The following is a 13,866-nucleotide window of genomic DNA, read 5'->3' as shown; positions in this document are numbered from 1 at the left end:
CATCCATCTCATGGAGAAACTGTTCCGTAGTACCCGGTCTTACCATGAGTCTGTGTGTTCCAGATGTACATCGCACTCATCTCCTCCACTCTCTGGTGATGGTGGTCTTCCACTTCCTGTACTGTCAAGATGATTGGACAAGTAAGTGCTTTTGACCTTTTTAAAATATTTTTACCTGGCTTCTCATTGGTTTGATGTAGATCTCATGACAACACAATGATCTTTCAATCAGCTCCTGTCAACCATAACAATGGTGTCTGGTTGTGTTCTTAGTGATCCCTTCCCGCCGTTATCGGGATTGATTTGACAACATCTAGTGAAATTGCAGTGCGTCAATTTCAAAAACAGAAATACTCATAATAAGAATTCATAAAACATACAAGTGTTATACATCAAAATAAAGCTTAACTTCTTGTTAACCCAGGCCCTGTATCAGATTTCAAAAAGGCTTTACGGCGAAAGCAGACCATGTGATTATCTGAGGACAGCGCCTCCGCATACATACACATGAAAATCTGATTTTAACCAGGCAGGTGTGCGACAAAAGTCAGAAATAGCGATATAATTGATGCCTTACCTTTTGAAGATCATCTTCTGTTGGCACTACAAAATGTCCCAGAAACATCACAAATGGTAATTTTGTTCAATAATGTCCTTCTTTATGTCCCAAAAATGTGAATTTATTTGTCGCGTTTGATTCAGAAATACACTGGTTTCAACTCGCCCAACATGACGACAAAGTATCTAATAAATTACCTGTAAACTTGGTCCAAACATTTCAAACAACGTTCCTAATCCAACCTCAGGTATCCTAAAACGTAAATAATCGATCAAATTTAAGACGGAATATACCGTGTTCAATACCGGATAAATACAACATGGAGCCCGCTCCAGTTCACGCGCACCAAAGAGAAGAGTCCACTTGGCTTGACACTCACAAAGAACAGCCCTACTTCCTCATTTCTCAAAAGAAAACATCAACCAATTTCTAAAGACTGTTGACATCTAGTGGAAGCCATGGGAACTGCAACCAGGTTCCTATTAAATCGAGCTTCCCATAGAAAACCAATTGAATACACATTTAGAAACTTTAGAGTGTTTTCTATCCAAATCTACCCAACAGCATATGCATATCCTAGCTTCTGGGCCTGGGTAGCAGGCAGTTTACTTTGGGCTCGCTCATCCGGACGTAAATACCTGCCCATGAGATAGTGCCCCTATCCCTCAGAAGTGAAGTAAATCAGATGAGGCCATACCCACCCTTCTCATGGGAAACTGTCCAATACCCGCCCATCTCATGGGGAAACTGTCCAATACCCACCTATCTCAGTAACTCCTAGTTAATCTTCCTCTAGTAAAGTCATAAAGAACAGTCCTTTTTAGTTTGACGCCTTGTACTTCCTGACACTCAGGTATTCCTTCTGGCCACTGGCACTGAGCCGTGCGCGGCCTCTCTGTTGGGCACTGAGCCGTGCGCTGCCTCTCTGTTGGGCACTGAGCCGTGCGCTGCCTCTCTGTTGGGCACTGAGCCGTGCGCTGCCTCTCTGTTGGGCACTGAGCCGTGCGCTGCCTCTCTGTTGGGCACTGAGCCGTGCGCTGCCTCTGTTGGGCACTGAGCCGTGCGCGGCCTCTCTGTTGGGCACTGAGCCGTGCGCTGCCTCTCTGTTGGGCACTGAGCCGTGCGCTGCCTCTCTGTTGGGCACTGAGCCGTGCGCGGCCTCTCTGTTGGGCACTGAGCCGTGCGCTGCCTCTCTGTTGGGCACTGAGCCGTGCGCGGCCTCTCTGTTGGGCACTGAGCCGTGCGCTGCCTCTCTGTTGGGCACTGAGCCGTGCGCGGCCTCTGTTGGGCACTGAGCCGTGCGCTGCCTCTCTGTTGGGCACTGAGCCGTGCGCGGCCTCTCTGTTGGGCACTGAGCCGTGCGCGGCCTCTGCTGGGCACTGAGCCGTGCGCTGCCTCTCTGTTGGGCACTGAGCCGTGCGCTGCCTCTCTCTGTTGGGCACTGAGCCGTGCGCTGCCTCTCTGTTGGGCACTGAGCCGTGCGCTGCCTCTCTGTTGGGCACTGAGCCGTGCGCTGCCTCTCTGTTGGGCACTGAGCCGTGCGCTGCCTTCTGTTGGGCACTGAGCCGTGCGCTGCCTCTCTGTTGGGCACTGAGCCGTGCGCTGCCTCTCTGTTGGGCACTGAGCCGTGCGCTGCCTCTCTGTTGGGCACTGAGCCGTGCGCTGCCTTCCTGTTGGGCACTGAGCGTGCGCGGCCGTCCTGTTGGGCACTGGAGCCGCGTGCGCGGCCTCTCTGTTGGGCACTGAGCGTGCGCGGCCTCTCTGTTGGGCACTGAGCCGTGCGCTGCCTCTCTGTTGGGCACTGAGCCGTGCGCTGCCTCTCTGTTGGGCACTGAGCCGTGCGCGCGCCTCTCTGTTGGGCACTGAGCCGTGCGCTGCCTCTCTGTTGGGCACTGAGCCGTGCGCGGCCTCTCTGTTGGGCACTGAGCCGTGCGCGGCCTCTGTTGGGCACTGAGCCGTGCGCGGCCTCTCTGTTGGGCACTGAGCCGTGCGCGGCCTCTCTGTTGGGCACTGAGCCGTGCGCGGCCTCTCTGTTGGGCACTGAGCCGTGCGCTGCCTCTCTGTTGGGCACTGAGCCGTGCGCTGCCTCTCTGTTGGGCACTGAGCCGTGCGCTGCCTCTCTGTTGGGCACTGAGCGTGCGCGGCCTCTCTGTTGGGCACTGAGCCGTGCGCTGCCTCTCTGTTGGGCACTGAGCCGTGCGCGGCCTCTCTGTTGGGCACTGAGCCGTGCGCGGCCTCTCTGTTGGGCACTGAGCCGTGCGCAGCCTCTCTGTTGGGCACTGAGCCGTGCGCGTCCTCTCTGTTGGGCACTGAGCCGTGCGCTGCCTCTCTGTTGGGCACTGAGCCGTGCGCTGCCTCTCTGTTGGGCACTGAGCCGTGCGCGGCCTCTCTGTTGGGCACTGAGCCGTGCGCGGCCTCTCTGTTGGGCACTGAGCCGTGCGCGGCCTCTCTGTTGGGCACTGAGCCGTGCGCGGCCTCTCTGTTGGGCACTGAGCCGTGCGCTGCCTCTCTGTTGGGCACTGAGCCGTGCGCGGCCTCTCTGTGAAGGTAGTTTATTCCCAGAAGCTCAGAGAATATGGAGTCTCCTTGTTTCCACATAACTCTGCAGTGCCACAGTATGTTGCTCAGTTAGTGTACGACTGTCTGTGTGTGTGATATAAACTCTGCATATTGTTCCATTTGAAAAGCCCCAAAAGTTTGTGCCGTAGTCGATGGTGCTAAAACAATGACGCCATAACTGAATCCTGACTTCTTTATTCACCTTTGCCATCGTCCCAGTCATCTATCCGATAAGACTGTGATGTACAACATTTTTAATTTTTATTTTACCTTTATTTAACCAGGCAAGTCTGTTAAGAAGAAATTTTATTTTCAATGACTGCCTAGGAACAGTGGGTTAACTGCCTGTTCAGGGGCAGAATGACAGATTTGTACCTTGTCAGCTCGGGGATTCGAACTTGCAACCTTCGGTTACTAGTCCAACGCTCTAACCACTAGGCTACCCTGCCGCCCCAAGCATCCAGCTGCTTAGAGCGCATCAACCCGTCTAGAAATATTGCTTCCACTGTGCTGTGAGTGTAAACGTGTGTCTCCCCTCCTTCCTGAACTCCATCTCCCAGAGTGCAGTTCCTTCTCACCTCCTGCGACCGTCATCCTCCTCATCCTCCTGTGCTTTGAGGCCCTCCTCTTCCTCATCTTCACCTCTGTGATGTTCGGGACTCAGGTCCATTCCATCTGTACAGACGAGACGGTACGTAAGACCAAACATGTTCCTCTCTTCCTCCCCTTCACCTCCTCCTCTTCATCAGACCTGGATTAAATGCATCATGTTATGTCAACATGCTTTAGTTTTGTGCTTCTATATAGCTTGACTGATGTGCAGGGTGGCGTTTGCACTTTTGGGACTATTCCATTTGGCGTTTCAGCTAGGCCTATTCCATTTGTACGGGTAAACTTCATCAAGTGCACCTGCCAAGTATTTGACCTAATGTATTTAAGCCAAGTCTGCTCCCAACTGCTGTTGCTTTGGTGCTTATCTACTGTATGTATGACCTATGAACCTTAACCTCTCTACAGCAGCTTACCCGTACAGAGGTGAATCCTAACTTCCACTTTGAGTGGAAATTTTCACTTAGTGTCCTGAAAATTGGACTTAAGTGGGAGTTAGTGTCTAAGAGTGTATAGAGAAGGCTCTGCTTCGTAGTCGGATCATCTCTGAGTGGGATCTATGAGTCCAGTCTTGTTTCTACAGTAACAGACATTTTCTAATATAAACATTTACATTTAAGTCATTTAGCAGACGCTCTTATCCAGAGCGACTTATAAATTGGTGCATTCACCTTATGACATCCAGTGGAACAGCCACTTTACAATAGTGCATCTAAATCTTTTAAGGGGGTTAGAAGGATTAGAGGAGGAGTGAGAGAATACAGAATAGACGTGGAGGAGGAATGAGACACAAATGAGAGACCTGGGGTCTATTCATACCACCAAACAGCATGCAAGGGATAGCCAATATCAAAAGAGGTAATGGCATAAGCACACAACTATAAAGGAAGTAGTCAACTTGAAACAGCTCAAGGCTTGCTGATAGGAAGAAACGTGCATCTGTGTGAGAGGATCAGTTTCCTCTCACTGAACCGTCATAAACCATGTAGTTAGTAGACTGTAGACCTCTCTGTGTTCTATAGTAGACTGTAGACCTCTCTGTGTGTTCTATGGTAGACTGTAGACCTCTCTGTGTGTTCTATAGTAGACTGTAGACCTCTCTGTGTGTTCTATAGTAGACTGTAGACCTCTCTGTGTGTTCTATAGTAGACTGTAGACCTCTATGTGTGTTCTATAGTAGACTGTAGACCTCTATGTGTGTTCTATAGTAGACTGTAGACCTCTATGTGTGTTCTATAGTAGACTGTAGACCTCTCTGTGTGTTCTATAGTAGACTGTAGACCTCTCTGTGTGTTCTATAGTAGACTGTAGACCTCTCTGTGTGTTCTATAGTAGACTGTAGACCTCTGTGTGTTCTATAGTAGACTGTAGACCTCTCTGTGTGTTCTATAGTAGACTGTAGACCTCTCTGTGTGTTCTATAGTAGACTGTAGACCTCTGTGTGATCTATAGTAGACTGTAGACCTCTCTGTGTGATCTATAGTAGACTGTAGACCTCTGTGTGTTCTATAGTAGACTGTAGACCTCTGTGTGTTCTATAGTAGACTGTAGACCTCTCTGTGTGTTCTATAGTAGACTGTAGACCTCTCTGTGTGTTCTATAGTAGACTGTAGACCTCTCTGTGTGTTCTATAGTAGACTGTAGACCTCTCTGTGTGTTCTATAGTAGACTGTAGACCTCTCTGTGTGTTCTATAGTAGACTGTAGACCTCTCTGTGTGTTCTATAGTAGACTGTAGACCTCTCTGTGTGTTCTATAGTAGACTGTAGACCTCTGTGTGTTCTATAGTAGACTGTAGACCTCTCTGTGTGTTCTATAGTAGACTGTAGACCTCTATGTGTGTTCTATAGTAGACTGTAGACCTCTCTGTGTGTTCTATAGTAGACTGTAGACCTCTCTGTGTGTTCTATAGTAGACTGTAGACCTCTCTGTGTGTTCTATAGTAGACTGTAGACCTCTCTGTGTGTTCTATAGTAGACTGTAGACCTCTCTGTGTGTTCTATAGTAGACTGTAGACCTCTGTGTGTTCTATAGTAGACTGTAGACCTCTGTGTGTTCTATAGTAGACTGTAGACCTCTGTGTGATCTATAGTAGACTGTAGACCTCTCTGTGTGATCTATAGTAGACTGTAGACCTCTCTGTGTGATCTATAGTAGACTGTAGACCTCTCTGTGTGTTTTATAGTAGACTGTAGACCTCTCTGTGTGTTCTATAGTAGACTGTAGACCTCTCTGTGTGTTCTATAGTAGACTGTAGACCTCTCTGTGTGTTTTATAGTAGACTGTAGATCTCTGTGTGTTCTATAGTAGACTGTAGACCTCTCTGTGTGTTCTATGGTAGACTGTAGACCTCTCTGTGTGTTCTATGGTAGACTGTAGACCTCTCTGTGTGTTCTATGGTCAATTTGTAAGTCGCTCTGGATAAGAGCGTCTGCTAAATGACGTAAATGTAAATGGTAGACTGTAGAACTCTCTGTGTGTTCTATAGTAGACTGTAGACCTCTCTGTGTGTTTTATAGTAGACTGTAGACCTCTGTGTGTTCTATAGTAGACTGTAGACCTCTGTGTGTTCTATGGTAGACTGTAGACCTCTCTGTGTGTTCTATGGTCAATTTGTAAGTCGCTCTGGATAAGAGCGTCTGCTAAATGACGTAAATGTAAATGGTAGACTGTAGACCTCTCTGTGTGTTCTATAGTAGACTGTAGACCTCTCTGTGTGTTCTATGGTAGACTGTAGACCTCTCTGTGTGTTCTATGGTCAATTTGTAAGTCGCTCTGGATAAGAGCGTCTGCTAAATGACTTAAATGTAAATGTAAATGGTAGACTGTAGACCTCTGTGTGTTCTATAGTAGACTGTAGACCTCTCTGTGTGTTCTATAGTAGACTGTAGACCTCTCTGTGTGTTCTATGGTAGACTGTAGACCTCTCTGTGTGTTCTATAGTAGACTGTAGACCTCTCTGTGTGTTCTATGGTAGACTGTAGACCTCTCTGTGTGTTCTATGGTAGACTGTAGACCTCTGTGTGTTCTATAGTAGACTGTAGACCTCTCTGTGTGTTCTATAGTAGACTGTAGACCTCTCTGTGTGTTCTATAGTAGACTGTTGACCTCTCTGTGTGTTCTATAGTAGACTGTAGACCTCTCTGTGTGTTCTATAGTAGACTGTAGACCTCTGTGTGTTCTATAGTAGACTGTAGACCTCTCTGTGTGTTCTATAGTAGACTGTAGACCTCTCTGTGTGTTCTATAGTAGACTGTAGACCTCTCTGTGTGTTCTATAGTAGACTGTAGACCTCTCTGTGTGTTCTATAGTAGACTGTAGACCTCTCTGTGTGTTCTATAGTAGACTGTAGACCTCTCTGTGTGTTCTATAGTAGACTGTAGACCTCTCTGTGTGTTCTATAGTAGACTGTAGACCTCTCTGTGTGTTCTATAGTAGACTGTAGACCTCTGTGTGTTCTATGGTAGACTGTAGACCTCTCTGTGTGTTCTATAGTAGACTGTAGACCTCTCTGTGTGTTCTATAGTAACTGTAGACCTCTCTGTGTGTTCTATAGTAGACTGTAGACCTCTCTGTGTGTTCTATAGTAGACTGTAGACCTCTGTGTGTTCTATAGTAGACTGTAGACCTCTCTGTGTGTTCTATAGTAGACTGTAGACCTCTCTGTGTGTTCTATAGTAGACCGTAGACCTCTCTGTGTGTTCTATAGTAGACTGTAGACCTCTCTGTGTTTCTATAGTAGACTGTAGACCTCTCTGTGTGTTCTATGGTAGACTGTAGACCTCTGTGTGTTCTATGGTAGACTGTAGACCTCTGTGTGTTCTATGGTAGACTGTAGACCTCTGTGTGTTCTATGGTAGACTGTAGACCTCTGTGTGTTCTATGGTAGACTGTAGACCTCTCTGTGTGTTCTATGGTAGACTGTAGACTTCTCTGTGTGTTCTATAGTAGACTGTAGACCTCTCTGTTCTATAGTAGACTGTAGACCTCTCTGTGTGTTCTATAGTAGACTGTAGACCTCTCTGTGTGTTCTATAGTAGACTGTAGACCTCTCTGTGTGTTCTATAGTAGACTGTAGACCTCTCTGTCTGTTCTATAGTAGACTGTAGACCTCTCTGTGTGCATGTCTGTACAACGTTTAGTGCTTTAAAACTCTAACTAAACTAACTCTGCTTTCTTGCTCTGACGTATTTTTGGTCTGCAACTTCAGGCCCCGGGTGGGCGTAGTCGGGGCGCCCCGGGTGGGCGTAGTCGGGGGCCCCCGGGTGGGCGTAGTCGGGGCCCGGGTGTATTCCTGGAAGTTATATTTTCTAAGGCTGTATTCTCTCTCATGGAGCCTCAAGTGGGGAAGGATGTTCATTAGACCTCCGTGTGTTGACACTTAGTCAATACAGTCCATTCAGGAAGTATTCAGACCCTTGGCCTTTTTCCACATTTTGTTACGTTACAGCTGTATTCTAAAATTGATTTAAAAATAAACAGAAATATTACTTATTTACATAAGTATTCAGACCTTTTGCTATGAGACTCAAAACGGAGGTCAGGTGCATCCTGTTTCCATTGTTCATCATTGAGATGTTTCTATAACTTGATTGGAGTCCACATGTGGTAAAATCAATTGATTGGACATGATTTGGAAAGGCACCCACCTGTCTATATAAAGTCCCACAGTTGACAGTGCATGAAGGAATTGTCCGTAGAGCCCCGAGACAGAATTGTTTTGAGGCACAGATCTGGGGAAGGGTACCAAAACATTCATGCAGCACTGAAGGTCCCCAAGAACACAGTGGCCTCCATCATTCTGAAATGGAAGAAGTTTGGAACCACCAAGACTCTTGCTTGTGCTGGCCACCCGGCCAAACTGAGCAATCGGGGAGAAGGGCCTTGGTCAGGGAGGTGACCAACGACCTGATGGTCACTCTGACAGAGCTCAAGGGTTCCTCTGTGGAGATGGGAGAACCTTCCAGAAGGACAACCATCTCTGCAGCACTCCACCAATCAGGACTTTATGGTAGAGTGGCCAGACGGAAGCCACTCCTCAGTAAAAGGCACAAGACAGCCCACTTGAGTTTGCCAAAAGGCCCCTAAAGGACCCTGATCATGAGAAACAAGATTTTCTGGCCAAGTGGTGAAGCATGGTGGTGGCATGATGGTGGTGGCAGCATCATGCTGTGGGGATGTTTTTCAGCAGCATGGGAGTGGGAGACTAGTCAGGATCAAGGGAAAGATGAACAGAGCAAAGTACAGAGATCCTTGATGAAAACCTGCTCCAGAGCACTCAGGACCTCAGACTGGGGCGTAGGTTCACCTTCCAACAGGACAACGACCCTAAGCACACAGACAAGACAACGCAGGAGTGGCTTCGGGACAAGTCTCTGAATGTTCTTGAGTGGCCCAGCCAGAGCCCGGACTTGAACCCAATCTACCATCTCTGGAGAGACCTGAAAATAGACACTCCCCATCCAACTTGACAGAGCTTGAGAGGATCTGCAGAGAAGGATGGGAGAAACTCCCTAAATACAGGTGTGCCAAGCTTGTAGCATCATACCCAAGAAGACTTGAGTCTAATCGCTGCCAAAGGTGCTTCAACAAAGTACTGACTAAAGGGTCTGAATACTTACGTAAAGGTGATATTTTTTAGTTTTTATACGTTTGCATAAAACTTCTAAACCTGTTTTTGCTTTGTCATTATGGGGTATTGTGATGTCATTATGGGGTAGTGTGATGTCATTATGAGGTATTGTGATGTCATTATGGGGTATTGTGATGTCATTATGGGGTATTGTGTGTAGATTGAGGATTTGTATTTTATTAATTTTAGAATGAGGCTGTAACGTAACAAAATGTGGAAAAAGTTGAGGGGTCTGAATACTTTCCGAATGCTCTGTACATTAGCCTGTGGTCATTTAGTCTGTACATTAGCCTGTGGTCATTTAGTCTGTACATTAGCCTGTGGTCATTTAGTCTGTACATTAGCCTGTGGTCATTTAGTCTGTACATTAGCCTGTGGTCATTTAGTCTGTACATTAGCCTGTGGTCATTTAGTCTGTACATTAGCCTGTGGTCATTTAGTCTGTACATTAGCCTGTGGTCATTTAGTCTGTACATTAGCCTGTGGTCATTTAGTCTGTATATCAGCCTGTGGTCATTTAGTCTGTACATCAGCCTGTGGTCATTTAGTCTGTACATCAGCCTGTGGTCATTTAGTCTGTACATTAGCCTGTGGTCATTTAGTCTGTACATTAGCCTGTGGTCATTTAGTCTGTATATCAGCCTGTGGTCATTTAGTCTGTACATTAGCCTGTGGTCATTTAGTCTGTACATTAGCCTGTGGTCATTTAGTCTGTATATCAGCCTGTGGTCATTTAGTCTGTACATCAGCCTGTGGTCATTTAGTCTGTACATCAGCCTGTGGTCATTTAGTCTGTACATTAGCCTGTGGTCATTTAGTCTGTACATTAGCCTGTGGTCATTTAGTCTGTATATCAGCCTGTGGTCATTTAGTCTGTACATCAGCCTGTGGTCATTTAGTCTGTATATCAGCCTGTGGTCATTTAGTCTGTACATTAGCCTGTGGTCATTTAGTCTGTACATTAGCCTGTGGTCATTTAGTCTGTATATCAGCCTGTGGTCATTTAGTCTGTACATCAGCCTGTGGTCATTTAGTCTGTACATCAGCCTGTGGTCATTTAGTCTGTACATCAGCCTGTGGTCATTTAGTCTGTACATTAGCCTGTGGTCATTTAGTCTGTACATTAGCCTGTGGTCATTTAGTCATAACTTAAGCCACTTTGTAACTTTAGATTTGAAAGAGTGGTTTTAAATCACAAGGAAAAAAGCAAAGGGAGTCCTGTGATTAGTCAGTCAGAATGTCAATCAGGGAGGAAGAAGTTTGATTGGTTCACAGTCCACTGAAGTTTGGTTGTGTCTCGTTTTTCCAGGGCATAGAACAGTTGAAAAAGGAGGAGAGAAGATGGGGTAAAAAAACTAAGTGGATGAACACGAAGGCGGTATTTGGACACCCCTTCTCCATATTCTGGTTTGTCCCGTTGACCCGACCTGGCAAGGCCCATGGGAAGGCTGAATCCTACCAGTATGTGGTCTGAGCTTAGCCACCCGGGGGTAAAACAGACTCTGAGACAGAGGTGTGTGTGAACCACCCCATCCCTCCACCTCACCCTGACTCTCCTCCACAACACTCCTTGACAATGCTGAACGTGATTGTAATCCCTCATAACTCTGAACAACTTCATCACTTCTATATTGCCACAGTTATTTTTTATGTTGCTTGGGAACAAAAGTCAAGTGGAGTTGCAGAGAAAAATGTATCTACAATAAAACGTTTCAAACGTGCCTGTTTTTCACTCTTATGTATGCTGTTGATTTGTTCTGGTTTTCTGAATCACACTGTCCCCCTCTGTCTCCCCCCCTCTCTGTCTCCCCTTCTCTCCTCCCTCTCTCTCTGTGTCTCTCCCTCCCCCTTCTCCTCCCTCTCTCTCTGTGTCTTCCCCCTCTCTGTGTCTCTCCCTCCCCCTCTCTGTGTCTCTCCCTCCCCCTCTCTCTGTGTCTCTCCCTCCCCTCTCTCTGTGTCTCTCTCTGCTCCTCTCTCTGTGTCTCTCTCTGCTCCCTCTCTCTCTGTCTCTCCCTCCCCTTCTCTCTTCCCTCTCTCTCTGTGTCTCTCCCTCCCCCTTCTCTCTTCCCTCTCTCTCTGTGTCTCTCCCTCCCCTTCTCTCCTCCCTCTCTCTCTGTGTCTCTCCCTCCCCTTCTCTCCTCCCTCTCTCTCTGTGTCTCTCCCTCCCCTTCTCTCCTCCCTCTCTCTCTGTGTCTCTCCCTCCCCTTCTCTCCTCCCTCTCTCTCTGTGTCTCTCCCTCCCCCTTCTCTCCTCCCTCTCTCTCTGTGTCTCTCCCTCCCCCTTCTCTCCTCCCTCTCTCTCTGTGTCTCTCCCTCCCCTTCTCTCCTCCCTCTCTCTCTGTGTCTCTCCCTCCCCCTTCTCTCCTCCTCTCTCTCTGTGTCTCTCCCTCCCCTTCTCTCCTCCCTCTCTCTCTGTGTCTCTCCCTCCCCTTCTCTCCTCCCTCTCTCTCTGTGTCTCTCCCTCCCCTTCTCTCCTCCCTCCCTCTCTGTGTCTCCCTCCCCTTCTCTCCTCCCTCTCTCTCTGTGTCTCTCCCTCCCCCTTCTCTCCTCCCTCTCTCTCTGTGTCTCTCCCTCCCCTTCTCTCCTCCCTCTCTCTGTGTCTCTCCCTCCCCTTCTCTCCTCCCTCTCTCTCTGTGTCTCTCCCTCCCCTTCTCTCCTCCCTCCCTCTGTGTCTTCCCCCCTCTCTGTGTCTCTCCTCCCTCCCTCTCTGTGTCTCTCCCTCCCCCTTCTCTCCTCCCTCTCTCTCTGTGTCTTCCCCCCTCTCTGTGTCTCTCCCCCCCCTCTCTGTGTCTCTCCCTCCCCTCTCTCTGTGTCTCTCCCTCCCCCTCTCTCTGTGTCTCTCTCTGCTCCCTCTCTCTCTGTCTCTCTCTGCTCCCTCTCTCTCTGTCTCTCCCTCCCCCTTCTCTCCTCCCTCTCTCTGTGTCTTCCCCCTCTCTGTGTCTCTCCCTCCCCCTCTCTGTGTCTCTCCCTCCCCTCTCTCTGTGTCTCTCCCTCCCCCTCTCTCTGTGTCTCTCTCTGCTCCCTCTCTCTGTGTCTCTCTCTGCTCCCTCTCTCTCTGTCTCTCCCTCCCCTTCTCTCTTCCCTCTCTCTCTGTGTCTCTCCCTCCCCTTCTCTCCTCCCCCTCTCTCTCTGCTCCTCTCTCTGTGTCTCTCTCTGCTCCCTCTCTCTCTGTCTCTCCCTCCCCTTCTCTCTTCCCTCTCTCTCTGTGTCTCTCCCTCCCCCTTCTCTCCTCCCTCTCTCTCTGTGTCTCTCCCTCCCCTTCTCTCCTCCCTCTCTCTCTGTGTCTCTCCCTCCCCTTCTCTCCTCCCTCTCTCTCTGTGTCTCTCCCTCCCCCTTCTCTCCTCCCTCTCTCTCTGTGTCTCTCCCTCCCCCTTCTCTCCTCCCTCTCTCTCTGTGTCTCTCCCTCCCCCTTCTCTCCTCCCTCTCTCTCTGTGTCTCTCCCTCCCCCCCCTCTCTCCTCCCTCTCTCTCTGTGTCTCTCCCTCCCCCTTCTCTCCTCCCTCTCTCTCTGTGTCTCTCCCTCCCCTTCTCTCCTCCCCTCTCTCTCTGTGTCTCTCCCTCCCCTTCTCTCCTCCCCTCTCTCTCTGTGTCTCTCCCTCCCCTTCTCTCCTCCCTCTCTCTCTGTGTCTCTCCCTCCCCCTTCTCTCCTCCCTCTCTCTCTGTGTCTCTCCCTCCCCTTCTCTCCTCCCCCCTCTCTCTCTGTGTCTCTCCCTCCCCTTCTCTCCTCCCTCTCTCTCTGTGTCGCTCCCTCCCCCTTCTCTCCTCCCTCTCTCTCTGTGTCTCTCCCTCCCCCTTCTCTCCTCCCTCTCTCTCTGTGTCTCTCCCTCCCCTTCTCTCTTCCCCTCTCTCTCTGTGTCTCTCCCTCCCCTTCTCTCCTCCCCTCTCTCTGTGTCTCTCCCTCCCCTTCTCTCCTCCCTCTCTCTCTGTGTCTCTCCCTCCCCCTTCTCTCCTCCCTCTCTCTGTGTCTCTCCCTCCCCTTCTCTCCTCCCTCTCTCTCTGTCTCTCCCTCCCCTTCTCTCCTCCCTCTCTCTCTGTGTCTCTCCCTCCCCCTTCTCTCCTCCCTCCCTCTCTGTGTCTCTCCCTCCCCTTCTCTCCTCCCCCCTCTCTCTCTCTCCCTCCCCTCTCTCTCTGTCTCTCCCTCCCCTCTCTCTCTGTGTCTCTCCCTCCCCTCTCTCTCTGTCTCTCCCTCCCCTCTCTCTGTGTCTCTTCTCTCTCAGAGTGCCAGTTTGTTGGTGCTATCATGTCCAAGTCAGGAGTTGGCATAATAGCACAAACCGATCTGGCACTCAGGCTTCCTTCCGTCCTCCTGTCAGTCAAAAACTGAACCCCTCCTGCCTTGTGATTCTTCTTCTCTGATACATAACTAACCCAGCACAGAGGGACACCACATTGTCTTTTCACTAGGCCTGTACAGTTGACTGTTTGGAGAGGCTTTTAAAGCCAGGTGGAAGTATAGTGTGTGTGGAGGATCAGTAGGTTAGTAGCCCTCTTACTTTTGTTAAACACTCAT

General features: G+C 49.1%; 1 pseudogene; it reads left to right on the top strand.

Annotated features, from left to right (window-relative positions):
* The first annotated feature begins 63 nt into the window (after positions 1-63).
* On the top strand, positions 64-11,079 carry LOC127924273 (palmitoyltransferase ZDHHC3-like; annotated as a pseudogene).
* The last annotated feature ends 2,787 nt before the right edge of the window (positions 11,080-13,866 follow it).

Source organism: Oncorhynchus keta, unplaced genomic scaffold, assembly GCF_023373465.1.
Source record: "Oncorhynchus keta strain PuntledgeMale-10-30-2019 unplaced genomic scaffold, Oket_V2 Un_contig_3905_pilon_pilon, whole genome shotgun sequence".
Classification (NCBI taxonomy): domain Eukaryota; kingdom Metazoa; phylum Chordata; class Actinopteri; order Salmoniformes; family Salmonidae; genus Oncorhynchus; species Oncorhynchus keta.
Note: the sequence above shows the minus strand (reverse complement) of the source record. Positions and strands in the feature narration are given on the sequence as shown.